This window comes from Lithobates pipiens, unplaced genomic scaffold (assembly GCF_037356315.1).
Source record: "Lithobates pipiens isolate NorthernLeopardFrog02 unplaced genomic scaffold, aLitPip1_a1.2 Scaffold_13, whole genome shotgun sequence".
Taxonomy (NCBI): Eukaryota; Metazoa; Chordata; class Amphibia; order Anura; family Ranidae; genus Lithobates; species Lithobates pipiens.
The window spans coordinates 324076943-324092967 of NW_027507718.1; the positions used below are offsets into that span (position 1 = coordinate 324076943).

Genomic DNA, 16025 nt, shown 5'->3' on the forward strand with positions numbered 1-16025 from the left:
AACTGAGACCTTTGGAGCGGCTATGCCTGAGAGAAAAATCAAAAAAAAACATAACGCATTTATATAAGATTCTCTCAGAGGGCGACGAGTTGGAGGACCCGCCATACATCCAAAAGTGGGAAACAGAGTTGGGGTCACAATGTAGCACACAAACCCGTAATAAGATTTTTAAATTAATTCACTCGGGGGTAGTAGATAATAAACTGATAGAAACGAATTACAAGTGCCTTGCAAGGTGGTACGCGACACCCGATAAAATGGCCAAATATGTAGTAGAGCAATCTTCGGATTGCTGGCGCGGGTGTAAAAAAACTGGGACTATGGCCCACATTTGGTGGGACTGCCCCATTATTAAAATATATTGGAGAAAAATCTTAGAGATAATTAAAGTTGTAACTAAAAAGGAAATAAGAGAAGATCCGTGGACGGTCCTATTCCACGGGACAGACGAACCCATAAAGCAATATAAAACCTCGCTAATTCCAATCCTGCTAGACACCGCCAAAAACCTAATCCCAAAAAAATGGAGAGAAAATGAGAGCCCTAAAATATCGGACTGGATTTTCCGTATAAATCAAATACAAAAAATAGAAAATCATAACGAAGGGGATGCTGACCTAATAGTAGAAGAGGGAGGCTCAAATAAATGGGCATCGTGGGAAGAATTTAAATCGTCCTGGAGATATGTGGAGGAAATTACACAATAAACTTCAGAAGAAAACAATACCCGGTCAGAAACAACGGTCACAAAGAGGAAACCCACCAGTTATCCTGCAAGGAAAGGGGGGGGTGGGCAGGGGGGGGGGGATAGCAGAGGGGTATTTGATACTATGATGGCGTAGGTTTAAACTACTAAGAAATTAAGGATTGATAGCATACATGTATTATAAGGTTTTTTTTTCTTCTTTTTGTTTCTTGGTGGAACATGTTTTAAATACACTGTGTTGGAAGGAAAAAAAAAAATTTCTGATAAAAAACTTTTCTGATAAATAAAGAATAAGAAAAAAATAAAAAATAAATAAAATGAAGAACATCATTGATGTTTTGGGGAGAGTGTGAAACACAAAAACTAAGGGTTTTATTTTTTCTATTTTAAACAAAAAATTTTGTATTTATCGAAATTACAAATTTGGAAGATGCACAGAGTGTGTAAACATGTGCTATCTCCCTTCATGGGGGATCAATGTACGTGTTTTGTGTAAAGTGGCTGAGATGAAGAGGTTGCAGCCCCAAAGCATGTACATTGATCCCCCATGATGGGAGATAGCACATGTTGACACACTGTGCATTTTACAAATTTGGATTTTTCAGGGGTGTGACACCCCATGTGATGAAGGCAATATACCCAGTTTGTACATACTCATGTCTGATATTGTCTTCACTTTTCAAAGTTGAACTTTGTAAGTTCCTGTGTTCTGTATTTTACGGTTTGACACATGCCTGTTTACACAAAAACACCAAGTAAACCAAATTTTGATTAAACTCTGTTTTTGATGCACACAATTTCTTGGTTTGTTGTAAAAACCTTTTTGAAATGCACATGTGAATGTGCTTGTATTAAAAAGTTTAATTATCAATAATGTGTGGCTTCCTTTTTCATTGCGCCAAAAATGTATTTGTAGTAAAATTTTAGTGTGATTTACTAAATGCAACTCCACTTTGCACTCCAAGTGCAGTTTCAGGTGTACTTTTGCAGTGCACTTGTAGTGCATAGTGGATGTGCTTTTAGTAAAAAGAACCCACAGTGAGGTGTAAATTTGGACAATCATGCCATTTTCCTGCCATGGTGCTGAAAATGAGCACGATTTTGGTCTGTAATGCACTACATACATTTAGTTACAAAAACAAGGTGTGTGTGTAGCAGACCCACAACATAATAAGATTATCTGAAGAAGAGACTGTCCCCTCATCTCGCTCTGAACTTTGGGTTTGCACTGTTGGTGAAACAGGCACAACTTGAAAAAAACTGGCAAAGTGGTAGGCCACAGTCTGCCATTCCTGTGGCGTTGAAGGACACTGTGTAGTGAAACAAGAACAAAAATTTGTAATTTGACAAATCAACATTGTAAGCAGATTAGACACCCACATTTTTGGTCAAAATTAGTATAACATTTTGGGAACTGAGTATTTAAAGCCTAAAGTATAAGGTCCCCTTATGAGAGTCATCACCCCCCCCCCCCCCCCCCCATCTGATGGGCCCTTGCTAAAAAAAAATGAGGGGGGATGTTTAGGACAGGTAACCCTCTCCACTTGATTGAGAGCTGAATGGCTAAATAATGTGTGATACTTTGGGAAGCCCCTCCTTAGTTACACTATTGGCAGCCCACCGGACAGGTAAGAAGTGTCATAATACCAAAAAGAAAACAAAATGGAAGCAAATTTTGACATTCTGCTATTACATATCCAGGTAATTAATAGGTTAAAAAAAAATAGCATTTGAAAGAATTGAGGCAGCCCCTTGCACTACATGCTTAGGTGAACTCGTCCATAAATGTGATCATCAAAAAGGTAGGTATAGTGTGTATTGGGTTTGGTCAAGTCATCAGATAGAGGATTGCTATCAGCTGAGCTAGCAGTTGGGGGGAGGGGGGTTACTAATGAGTTTGGCACAACCCCAAAAATTAAAAAAAGTCACTGTGCATGAATTGAAGCACACACATCACATTTTTAGACATTTTAGGGGAAAGCAATACTATGGAGCTTACAAAAGACATTGGTAAGTGACTAGACTAAGTTTTATGGGCCAAGAAGAGCATGGTGGGGAAGTTAGTGAGGCAAATATGCCTGAGGACAAAGGGGCAGAGCATATGAATTAGAGCATATTGCAATCATGGTAATTAGGGAATGAGGAAAGAAATGCAAGACATTAGCAAGCATGAAATACATAGAATGTGATGTTTAAGGATAAAACTTACCTTCATATAGTCCTTCTGCAGGACCTGAATGATGGCAGAACAGATTTCTGGAATAATGATCCCCAGAGCCTGGGGGGAGATGCCTGTAGAGAACTTGATGTCCTGAAGGCTTCTCCCTGTCGCCAAGTAGCGCAACATGGCGATGAGCCTCTGCTCCGGAGTGATGGTTTGCCGCATGCAGGTATCCTGCCTGGTGATATAAGGGGTCAGCAAAGCCAGCAGACGGTGAAAAATGGGGTTCGTCATCTGGAGATAATTCCTGAAATCATCAGGATTATTCTCGCGGATCTCACGGAGCAAAGGCATGTGCGAGAACTGGTCACGCTGGCGCAACCAATTCTTGGTCCACAAACGCCTCCCCTCCCTGTTCATGTACCGGGCTTGTGTCAAAGTAACAACCCCAACACGAAGCCCCTGCACAGCACAAACTCTACGACGAGTACGTAGACGAAACATGGTTTCAAAATGGTCGGCTGGTCAGAACGGACACCAGAAAGCACCGATAAACAGCAAGGCCTGAAAGAACGACCTGAATAGCAGAAGCAAGCAGACAATAAAAAATGCCTTTCAAAGCGTACTATACCAAGATATAGTCCACAATGAGAAACAGATACTTAATGACTGCACACACTGATTATCAGATGCGCAAAGACAAGCACAAACCGAAGAGCAGTAGCGATCTGAATCACTAATCTGAAAAGCGCGAATCGTCTCTCCCCAAACTTCTACTAACACGAGATCCGCAGAAGGAGCCCAAAGGGTGCCGGACGTGGTGCTGAACTTCCCTTTTCTAGTCCCGCCGTACACGGCTTACGTCACCGCGCTCTTGGCAACCTCAAATTCCGACAACTTGGTCCGACCGTGTGTATGCAACAGTTTCGGACACAATCCGTCAGACAAAATCCATCTGACAAAATCCAACGGATTTGGTTGGCAGAATGTCCGACCGTGTGTACAAGGGCTATCACCTTACCGGTTCACTCTTTTTCACTATTTATGAAGGATGTCTCCCTACTTGGACTCTACCTTCTAGCACTGTCATTTTTTGCACTAATACTTTACTATATCTTTTTTTTTAATTGCATTATGTCTTCAGCATCAAGTTAAGCATTCAGCACTTTGTACTGTGTATATGTCATATGTTTAGTATCACGCAGCACCATTCACTTTATTTATATACTGTATAATTCACCACCCTTTTAATGAGAAATTATGAAGCTTTTATTGTTGTGCTCGGTGTACAAACACTCTCGTGATCTTAGGAGACTTTAATTGCTATCTCAATCCTATTTTAGATAGACATCCATGTCTTTGTAAACCACCTGCCATTAAAGGTATGGTTCATTCTTGTTTTATGGTGGAGGTGAGTTGTATGGACTTGTGGAGACAACTGGCCAAACAATGTTCATGCTTTTCCTCTCAGTGGCATAGCTAGCACATCTGGCACCCGGGGCTGGACATTTTTTTGCATCCCCTCAAGAAAAATGGTATGTGGCAATATAGTGGTGCTACGCCAAAACTGTGGGTGTGGTCAGATTGCATCAACAGTGGGAAGGGCTTAAAAGGCAATATGCTTTAATGACTATGCCACAAGCGAGTATGTATCAGTCAGTACAAACCTTAGTACACTCATTTTAATAAAATAAAATGGTTCTGTTGCATATCCTTTACTACACACAGCTAACCATAAAGTCATATTAAAGTCTTGTTTTTTTGTTTTGTTTTTTCTAAATATTAAACATGTTATACTTACCTGCTCTGTGCAATGGTTTTGCACAGAGCAGCTTGGATGCTCCTCTTCTTGGATCCCTCCCCGGCACCCCAGGCCCCTCCCTCTTTCTGGGTGCCCCCACAGCAAGCAGCTTGTATCCTTTCACACACAGAGCCATGGCTCGTCTCCGCTCCTTACGTCTTCTGATTGGCTCACTGGTTGTGATTGACAGCAGTGTGAGCCAATGGCTCCCGCTTCTGCCAACAGCCAATCAGGAGTGCAAGTCCCCAGATAGCCAAGGCTCTGGTGGACATTGCTGGGTCAAGAGGGGGCTCAGGTAAGAATTAGGTGGGACTGGGGGGGATGCTGTGCACAGAAGGTTTTTTACCTTCATGCATAGAATGTTGTGCCTTGTTGTACAACCACTTTAACAAAGAATGTGCTGTACTTAGAATGCAGTAGTCACGAGTAAGAAATGTAAAGCACAGTGATGGGAATTTATCAAAACTGGTGCAGTCAGAATTTGGAACAGCTGTGCATGGCAACCAGTCAGCTTCTATCTTCAGCTTTAAAAATTAAACCTACGAGCTGATTGGTTGCCATGCACAGCTGTTCCAAAGTCTTCTCTAGTTTTGATAAATCCCCCCCTCCCCCGGTGCTCACTAAAACACTGGGCTCTGGAGGGGGCAGGAATGGCTGGCTCAGGCTCTTAGTGGCTCGCTGAGAGGCTGAGCTGGGTGCCATCCAAGTATATGAGCAGATCCCAAACATATGGTTGCGATCTTTCCCTAGCCTGGACCGATTGTGTGACATCCGCTGAGAGCAAGCTTAAGTCTGCTGTCAGCTGGAAATGGGCCACAGGAGTGCAAAATCTGCACTGATATGATCAACAGAAGAAGTACACCAAACAGGCTTTGGTTCTACTTCTCCTTTAATAAATCTATCATATGACCTGTCTCTCTGCTTCTGTTTGCCATTATTTGCGACAATTGATAAACGTCCCCAATTATGTTGTGAACTCACCCTCCAGGGCCCAGGCAGGCTCTTCCTCAGTTCAGGCTTTAAATCCAGGCTCCCTCTCCCTAAAGCTGGAAGGTCCTTCAGACACCCTCTTTCCTAGTCCAGAGGGCCTCCCCAATCCCACAATGTTTACAAAGTACGGATGGGGAAAAGGACCTCTTTAACACGCCCACGTTCCCAGTGGTCCTGTCCTTAATTAAGTAGCAACTGCACACTTGTTGCCATGATCCCACTATTTAGGACAGAGTTAGGCTGCATTCACACCTGAGCGTAGCGTGTTTGAACGTTTTTACCGGCGTTTTGTCGCGCGTCAACGAGCGTTTTGTCACACTACAATGCGCGACAACGAGCGTTTTGTCATACTACAACGTGCAACAACGAGCGTTTTGTTACACTACAACGCGCGACAACGAGCGTTTTTTAACTTCGGCGTTTTTTTTTTCAGCCAATAGGAAAAATATTTTTCATCTGCTTATTTTTTCTTGAGCAGATACAGCGTCAAAACGCCCGTAGAAACGCTCGTTGTCGCGCTAAACGCTCGAATCGAGCGTTTCCATTAGTTTCTATGGGAATGAAAACGCCCAAATCAGCCCAATTCGCGCGACAAAAAAGGGTCCGGAACTTGTTTGAGCTTCAGGCGTAGGGCTTCAGGCGACATGGAGTGGAGATGTGAACCATCTCCATTGAGAATAATGGATTTTCTCCCCTCCAGCGTTTTGTAGCTTCAGGCGTAGGGCTACAAAACGTTCAGGTGTGAACGGGCTGTAAGGGAGGGTTATAAATGTAGCCTATCCCCTTAGGAGCCGCAGATGAACACGGATCCCCCACTCCTGCACTTGGATAGGGATGGGAGGTTATGGGATGCCCACTTGACTTCAGCAAAACTCTGGCAACAACTTCAGGGATATCTTCCTACGTGCAGTCTATATACAGTCTCCTTGTCACTCCTGCTGCACTTCACTAGCCTGCAGTCTCCAGCTGAATCACTGTAAATTGATCTGACAGGCTCTCAGTCAGATCTAGCAGTGGCCCTTTACAGGCAAAGACTCACAGCCTCTTGTTGTGTAGCACAATGTCAGTGAAACAGCTTGCACATCTCCTCCTGTGGCTACTGATCCCAGCACCACCTCTTCAGGCACTGCCAACCCACCTGGCTGCAGCTGCCCCTTTCACTGGCCCCTAACATCTTCACGCCAGTCCTCCAAACTGAATCCTCACCAGCCCACCCGGCTGACTCCCAGGAGATCTCCCAGGCAAGGATGAAGACTTAAGCACACCGCTATCTTCAGGGAAACTGGCTATATGTGGCAGACTCCCTCCTTGTTGGCTCCCAGCATTTCTGATCTACACACGCTGTCCTCTCTCTGACACCACGTGCCTCTGTGCCTCCAGGAAGGGTCTCCTCTGTGTGTGTTTAGGCAGGATCCTTCCAGCACCCCAGTCCTGGCCCAAGGTCACCCCCCCCCCCCACAGACTTGGGAGCACCTCTGAAAACCACCGACAGCCTCCTTAGCACTGTATCTCCAGCCCACTACTGGAGATTGTCAAATGCCTCAAAAATATTCCAGGCAGCTCCTCCTAACCTCCATCCACTAGCGCTAAAACATTCTCCAATGTCCCAGAAACATGAGGAAGCACCAGAACAGCTATCAGGATGAGTCATCCAGCCATGAGTCACTGGGTCTGACCCAGATTCCCTGCTCAGGCTTAGCCCTCAACTTAATAAATGTACCTACACTGCAAAACCTATATTAAATCTAGCACACAGACTAGAGAGTGCTACATATGCCTCGTTCTTATACATTTCCACTCTATCCAAAACTGTAAAAAGTTTTTGCCTTTAGTTATACTTTTAATACCCTTTTTGAGTGCCTATGCTCAGTAATTGAATTAAGGCTGATACTGTGGTCTGATTAGCATCATTGGGACAGAGTACCTAGATATAGGACTATCCTGTCAAATCCAGGACAGCTGGCATCTATGTACATTACATAGATTTTCTAGTTGTTTGTTTTTCAATTTTTGCAGTTTAATGTCTCAATGTACGCTGAAAATTAAGTACTGAACAAATACTGTAAACTACTGGACAAAGAAATCATGGAATTGTTTTCTTTAACAAAATGTAATCTAAATATTTGACTCATCAAAGTAGCCACGCATCAGCCACCCGCTCCAGGCATTCTTTCTACAATGCGAATCAAATATTGTTCCGAAAGTTCTTCCCAACACTGTTGCAAAAGTTCCCACATACTGTATGTGTTGCACTTGTAGATTGCTTTTCTTTCACCCTTCTGTCCAGCAGTGTTGCCAATCTGTAAATTTACAGACAGTTGTAAAAAAACACCCTGATGCCTCCCATCCGTGAACAGGAGTAAACTGTTTGTAAATTTACAGATGTTGGCTCTTTCCCCACTTACAACTAGTCCCACACACCACTGGCTCTGGCTTGATTCTGCTGTCAAAATGATTGATTGCTAGGACTGGCATCCTAGCAAACAATCACATGCAAGCACAGGCCCCAGCAGAGGAGAAGGAGGTAACTCCCTCCTACCTGCTCCACCTCCTTCTAGTACTCCACCTCTTGGCTTCCGTTCTGCTGGGAAGGAAACAGAACTGAGGGAGCCTGAGGTGAGACCGGCGGCATGCTCACATCACCAGTTTCCCAGCTCAGCTCTGCATCCAATACATGTCTCCCGAACTCTGCACATCTCGGTCACTCCAAGGAGGACTTTAAAGCGGGAGTCCGCCGGGACTCCGCGTTTTTTTTTTTTTTTTTTTTAAAAGCCAGCAGCTACAAATACTGCAGCTGCTGACTTTTAAAATAGTGACACTTACCTGTCCAGCGCGCCCACGATGTCGGCACCCGAAGCCGATCTCTAGATCGTCTCTCGGGTGCTGCCGCCGCCATCTTGGGTATGGGAATCAGGAAATGGAGCCTTTCGGCTTGATTTCCCGGTTCCCTACTGCGCATGCGCGAGTCACGCTGCGCAATAAGGACGGTACCCGCGGCCTCTGGGATCTGTGTGTTTCCCAGCAGGCAGCGGGGCACTTGCGGAAAGGGGCGTAATCTACGCCCCTTTCCGCAGAGAGCTATCCCGGAAGTGGGTGCAGATACCTGTACTGTACAGGTATCTGCACCCCCCTCCCCCCTGAAAGGTGCCAATTGTGGCGCCGGAGGGGGGAGGGTTCCGATGAGCGGAAGGTCCAATTTAGGGTGGACCTCCGTTTTAAATAGGACATGGGATATATACGTCTATCTCTTTTAAAATGCAGTGAGAGCATGTATTTCTTCTGATAGGTTTATGGTTTCAAATAGCTACACTTATACACTTATAAGGTGGCATCTCCTTATGTTTCTACACTTCTGTAGTGTGCTTGCAGTTTCTGACCATCTCCTGTAGCATACATGCAGTCTCTGACCATCTGCTGTAGTATGTCTAGCGCTATATAATATGCACAACGTTTAGTGCAGTTGAGGCCCTCAAAACCTCATCAGTTGACCATCTCTGGGATGCAGTCTCAGACCAAGCTATATGTCCACAAAATACATGGTGTGTATAAGCCCGTGTACACGCGGTTGGACATTCCGACGGAAAATGTCCGATCGGACCGTGTTGTCAGATAATCCGACCGTGTGTGGGCTTCATCAGACTTTTTTCCGTCGGAATGTCCGACCAACAAAGTTTGAGAGCTGGATATAAAATTTTCCGAAAAAACAGGATCCAATAAGACTTTGTCCGATCGTTTGTAGAGAATTCCAATTGGACAAAGTACCACGCATGTTCAGATCAAATTCCTAGACCAAAGCTGTTGGCTACTAGCCTGAACGTAGTCCCGTCGTAACTAAAAAACGTCATCACGTTACGAACGATCGGACTTTTCGACAACTGTGTCTGACCGTGTGTATGCAACTCCAGTTTCAGACAAAATCAGACGGATTTTGTTGTCGGAATGTCTGACCGTGTGTACAAGGGCTAAGAGGAACAAGCCCTTTGTGGTTTAAAGTGAGCCTTTCACCACAAAGGTTTCTTTCACAAATGCTGCAGTCCCTACCACCCCTTTATAAAGTGATCCATGGTGGATTGTTTTGCAGAAGCAGTTTACAGGCATTCAAGAGGCAATACTGCTGGCTCCTTAATATGTTTTTTTTCCCCAGCCGAATGGGAATTTTGCAATGAAGTATTGTGTCACAACCACAAGCCAATAATTTGGCTTGTGCCCGCAGTGCAGTCCCATAGACTTCAATGGGCAAGTTTGACAGGCGGGGCTACCTGTCAAACTAGATATATCAGGTTAAAATTACGGCACCATGAAGCTAAGCATCAAGGTAATGACCATGTGTACTCACCCAAGCATCTGCTATGTTCATTCTGAGTTAGGTCGACAGGGGGTGGTTCTGTTTAACCACCTCCCGGACGGATTATAGACAAATGACAGTAAGTGGGGTGCTCTCTTGTTCTGGGACGATGTCATATGACGTCATCTCACTCTCGCCACACTTGTGCACCCACGGGGGAGCGCAGCGCGGCGATTGGGGCATCCCCTATCTCGGTAAAGAGCCAAAGACGGGGCTCTTTACCCATGTAATCAGTGTCCAATCACAGCTGATCACATGTAAACAAGAAAATGCTGGTTATTGATATAGTGTGAGTAGAGCAGTTTGTTCCTCACAGGTAAAACCTGTACAGATATTTAGGGCACTGATTATCATTTCAGCCCCAACAGTGCCCATCAGTGATGACAATCAGTGCTGCCTTTCAGTGCCCATCAGTGCCACCAATATAGTTTTTATGCTGTTTAAATATTGACTGTCTTAATTTTTAATAGGAGTTCTGTAATTTTTCAGGTTATGAGTAAAAAATTTGCTCTGTCAGTAAATTGTTCATGTTTTGTCAGAAAAAAAGGCACTGAGGGTTGGCAGCACTGCTATCAAGTTCATTCCAAACCAGCTTGATGGGGTTTAAGTCTGGGGACTATGCTAGTGATTTCATGATTTGAAGTTTACCATCTACAGTAGTTCTGACACAGCCTGGAGGTATGTTTTGGGTCATTATCTTGCTGTAGGATGAACCCCTGACCAACTAGGTGACCAACTAGGTGTATTCCAGAGGGTGTTACTTGGTGTTGCAAAATAATATTATAGTAGTTTTGGTTCAGTGTGCCAGTCACTGACTCTGGATCCAGCAAAAGAGTCCCAGACCATCACGCTTCCTCCTCCATGTTTGACAGTTAGTGTCACACATCAAGAAACTATCCTTTCACCTACTCGAGGATATACAAAAACCATGTGTGATGAACCCAAGAACTCCAATTTTTATTTGGTCCATAAGACCTTCTTCCAGTCTTCAGTAGGCCACTGGTTGTGCTTCATGGCCCAGGCAAGCCTCTTTTTCTTATTTTACCATCTTAATAATGGCTTTCTTACAGCCACTAGACCAGCTCAAAGTATTTTCATTACAGTTGAGACTTCCTTACTTCTATCAGTGTTAAGCTGTGCTTGAAGCTGTTAGGTCTGCCAGACCTCCTCCTGTCAAAAGTTTCCTCCGGTGTTAAAGCGGAGGTCCACCCTAAAGTGGACCTTCCGCTCATCGGAACCCTCCCCCCCTCCGGTGCCACAATCGGCACCTTTCAGGGGGGAGGGGGGTGCAGTTACCTGGATAATCCAGGTAACTGCACCCACTTCCGGGACAGCTCTCTTACGCCCCTTTCCGCAAGTGCCCGCCCCTTCCCGCAAGTGCCCCGCTGCCTGCTGGGAAACACACAGCTCCCAGAGGCAGCGGGGAGCGTCCTTATTGCGCAGCGCGATTCGCGCATGCGCAGTAGGGAACCGGGAAATGAAGCCGAAAGGCTCCATTTCCTGATTCCCATACCCAAGATGGCAGCGGCAGGACCCGACAGACGACCTAGCGATCGGCTTCGGGTGCCGACATAGCGGGCGCGCTGGACAGGTAAGTGTCACTATTTTAAAAGTCAGCAGCTGCAGTATTTGTAGCTGCTGGCTTTTTAAAAAAAAAAAAACGCGGAGTCCCGGTGGACTCCCGCTTTAAGTGCCTTTTAATGGTGTAGTATAAATGTATTGACCTTGAATATCTTTGTAATTTCTCCAAAAGAAAGACCTACACCTTTAAGGGTTATAATGGTCTTTCTGCCTTCCTTTTTAATTGCTTAATTTCCTGCCATTTTGAGTTCAATCTAATACTTTCTGCAGTACAATGCTGTCCAAATATTGCTTAAGAGGGTGTAGTAACACTGTCTGTTTCAACACTGCTTTAATACAGACAGACAGCTTGTAAGTAATCAACAAAAGTTTGAACATCTGTAGTAGTTGTTAGCATAAACTTTCAAGGCTTAATTTACTTACATTGGCAGAAAAATTGTGAGCTGTTAACAAATTACTTCTTCCCTGAAAAAGGCCCTTTTCTATAATTGTACATAATTTCAGCTTTTGTTAAAGTGGAACTTTAGTCAGAAAATTAAGTTCTGCTAGATCACTTCAGACTGGCCACTTTTACAGGTGTAGCTATGTAAAACATTACAAATAAGTGTCTATACCAGTGATGGCAAACTTTGGCACCCCAGATGTTTTAGAACTACATTTCCTATGATGCTCAACTATACTGCAGAGTGCATGAGCATCGTGGGAAATATAGTTCCAAAACGTCTGGGGTGCCAAGGTTCGCCATCACTGGTCTATACTGTTTATAACCCAGTAATATACTGTCCCACCCTGCTCTGCACATGATCTGTTGCACCCCCATTTTAGGCACTGCTAAGTTTGAAGAGGCCGATCTGCTCACAGCCTTAATGTGGAATTAAACCATCCTATCCTTTACCAGGGCAGCCATCAGAAATTTTGGGGCTCCTTACATATCTTTAGGACTTGCACCCCCCGGGCCTGACCACCAACATTTCCCAGGGTCCACCCACTGGCCGTCTCACAGAATCCGCTGTAAATGGAGAGGAATGCAATTTACAGCTTATCAACACTTTCAATACTTAGATGAGATGGCTGCATTTTTTTTTTTAGCTTTTTTTTTTTTCTAATTGTAAGCACCTTCATTGAAAGCACCTCTGCCAGTGTTAAATGGAGAAAGAGGACAGAGATTGAGAGAGCAGGGAGAGCGAGAGAGAGAGAGGGCAGGGAGAGAAAGAGAGAGAGGGCAGGGAGAGCAAGAGAGGGCAGGGAGAGCAAGAAAGAGAGCAGGCAGGGAGAGCAAGAGAGGGAGAGGAGAGAGAGAGCAGGGAGAGCAAGAGAGAGAGATGGCAGGGAGAGCAAGAGAGGGGGAGGAGAGAGAGAGGACAGGGAGAGCAAGAGAGAGAGGGCAGGGAGAGCAAGAGAGGGGGAGAAGAGAGAGAGCGGAGAGAGGGTAGGGAGAGCAAGAGAGGGGGAGGAGAGAGAGAGAGCAGAGAGAGGGCAGGGAGAGCAAGAGAGGGGGAGGAGAGAGAGAGCAGAGAGAGGGCAGGGAGAGCGAGAGAGGGGGAGAAGAGAGCGAGTGGAGAGAGGGCAGGGAGAGCAAGAGAGAGGGCAGGGAGAGCAAGAGAGGGGGAGGAGAGAGAGAAGGAAGGGAGAGCAAGAGAGGGGAGGAGAGAGAGGGCAGGAAGAGCAAGAGAGAGAGAGGGCAGGGAGAGCAAGAGAAAGAGGGAGAGGACAGAGAGAGAGAGAGAGCAGGGAGAGAGAGGGGGCAGGGAGAGAGTGTGTAGGGAGAGAGAGAGCAGGGAGAGAGAGGGGGCTGAGAAAGAGAGGAGAGGGGGCAGAGAGAGCACATGGAGAGAGCAGGGAGAGAGAGGGGTGGAAAGAGAGATAGGGGGGAGAGAGCAGGGCGAGAGAGGGGGTGGAGAGAGAGAGCAGGGAGAGAGAAGGGGCAGATAGAGAGGGAGTCAGTGAGAGAGTGAGAAGAGGATAAGGGAGAGAGAGGGGAGAGGGTCAGGGACAGAGAGAGGAAGGGGTCAGGGTGAGAGAGAGAGAAAAGGGGGTCTGGGAGAGGGGGGTCAGGGAGAGAGAGGAGGGGTCAGGGAGAGAGAGAGAGGAGGGGGTCAGGGAGAGAGAAAGAGGAGGGGGTCAGGGAGAGAGGGGGCTCAGGGACGGAGAGAGAGAGGAGGGGTCAGAGAGAGAGAGAGGAGGGGTCAAGGAGATAGGGGGTTCAGGGTGAGTGAGTGAGAGGAGGGGGTCAGGGAGAGGGGGGTCAAGGAGAAAGAGGGGGCAGGGTCTAGTCACAGTGCTCTCACGTGGATGGTCCCTGGGGGCTCTCAGTCAGCATTTTTATTAATATTTTTTTTTACTAGTAATGGCGGCAATCAGCGAATTTTATTTTTATAATATTTTTTTTGGGACCATTGTCATTTATACAGCAATCAGTGCTATTTAAATGCACTGATTCCTGTGTAAATGACACTGGCAGTGAAGGAGTTAACCACTAGGGGACGAGGAGGGATTATGTGTGACGTTGTGTGTTTTTTTTATTGTAGGGGGGCGTGACCTGGCATGTGACATCACTGATCGCCTTTCCCTAAAACAGGGAACAGACGATCGGTGACAGCCACAGTAGGAAGCACGGGGAGAGGCTTGTTTACCCAGACCTCTTCTCGTTCTTCAGCTCTGTGACCCTATCGTGGGACACGTGCTGGTCCCGCGGCCACGGTCACGGAGCTCAGGACCAGCTTGCGACCCACGGCTAGGCACTTAAAGAGCCACGTACAGGTACATGATTGTGCCCAGCCGTGCCATTCTGCCGACGTATATGTGCAGGAGGCGGTCCTTAAGCGGTTAAAGAACATTATTTTTTATCAAGTTGGTATAGATAAAGTTACGCTTTAACCTAATTTTTTTTTTTTACCTCTGGCAGTTTACTGCTTACCTTTGTAGTGTTTCAGGTTACTCACTGGCCTCGAACTGTCTAAATTTCAATAAGAAATGGAAAATCGGGGGTGTTTCTAAAACTTTTGATCAGTAGCCACTGCACTCCTCAAGTGTTATAATACATACCTCCCATCTTACTGAGATGGAAAGAGGGAAACCTATTAGCAAAAGTATGTCGGCATAGGACATATCCCCTGTCACGCCCCCTTAAAGGAGAATTATACAAAAAAATTGATTGATGTAAACCCACAAGTGCTTTTTTTTTTTTTATATACCACTGCTATTCCTTTATACAGGCTTTTGAAATGTACAAATGCAACAATTTAGAAATTGAATGAAAGGTTTAGCACTGGGAAACACTATTTAAAATATAAAAAGTGCATTTTATATATGCTGCACAATCCAGGTGGTCCTTGCTCTCTCTGGGACCCATGTGTTTCCCAGCAGAGAGCGGCGGAGGGGGGGAGGTGTCTATGCCCGGAAGTGGGTGTAACTACCTGTATTATACAGGTATCTGCACCCCCCTCCCCCCTGAAAGGTGTCAAATGGGACACAGGATGGGGGGAGGGTTCCGAAAAGTGGAGGCTCCATTTTTAACCCCCCCAAAAAGGTTAATTAAATCCACAAGGGTTTTTTTTTTACCACTACTATGCCTTTATATTGGATTTTAACGTGTACAAATGCAGCAATTTAGAATTGGGATGAAAGACTTAGCACTGGGAAACACTCTTTGAAAGATAAATAGTGCATCTTATATACAACTATATGGATCAGATCAAAATGAGGGACAAATGAAGAGGAAAGAGGGACATTGTTCCAAATCAGGTATAGTCCCTCGAAATCAGGAGCAGTAAGGAGCTATGGTGACTCCTTGTTTGGAATAATATAAGCATGTGCAGTGGAATCAGGAACGAGGCTTGGTTTTATCTAGACTGAGGCTTGGCTAATACCTCCAGATCGAGGCTTGGCTTCTCTAGTCAGTTCCAGGCTTAGCTGCGACAGGCTGAGTATAAACTGGACTGGGTCTTCCGTTTGTATGTTCCCTTATCTGTGAGGTGACTAAGGTAGGAAAAAAAAACTGTGTTACTGTTGGTATATTCTCCGGTGGACTTGCATTTAGAAATACACAGACTGGTCTTCGATAAAATGTCCGCTGTGCCAGAGCTATTGATGAACGGAATCGGTGCACGTCATGACGCTGGGAGGTACGTAGGGCTAGCTTTCGTGCTGTCGCAGAGGAGGGTCCAGGAGGTGTTGGTATATAGAGTACTGTATACAGTGATAGACGGAGCTGAGCATCCACTGTCCGGTGAGGTGAGGCCATAGAGCACAATTGTCAGCACTGCGCTGTATTCAGCCATTGTTACTGGAGGGTGTGTTGTGTGTTTTTCATTTAGCTGTCATTAGAGCACTGACCATGTCTCTGTAGGATTTGTGTCTCTGGTGTGTCTCTGTAGGATTTGGGGGGATCAGAATAATTTCTGTCCTTTAGGTATTAAGAACAGTTAGGCCTAGTGTACAC

General features: G+C 45.5%; 1 protein-coding gene across 3 annotated transcripts in view; it reads left to right on the forward strand.

The window, feature by feature from the left end:
• SCOC (short coiled-coil protein) overlaps positions 1-16025 on the forward strand; it is a 221474-nt gene that overhangs the window by 157035 nt on the left and 48414 nt on the right. Inside the window, exon 1 of one of the 3 annotated variants that reach the window (XM_077476936.1) lies at positions 15698-15817. The exons of 1 other annotated variant lie outside the window; for it this stretch is intronic. The gene's annotated coding sequence lies outside the window, so the exon portion shown is untranslated. Of the gene's footprint in view, positions 1-15697; positions 15818-16025 lie in introns of those variants that run through there. One more of the 3 variants, XM_077476935.1, reaches the window with a different exon arrangement.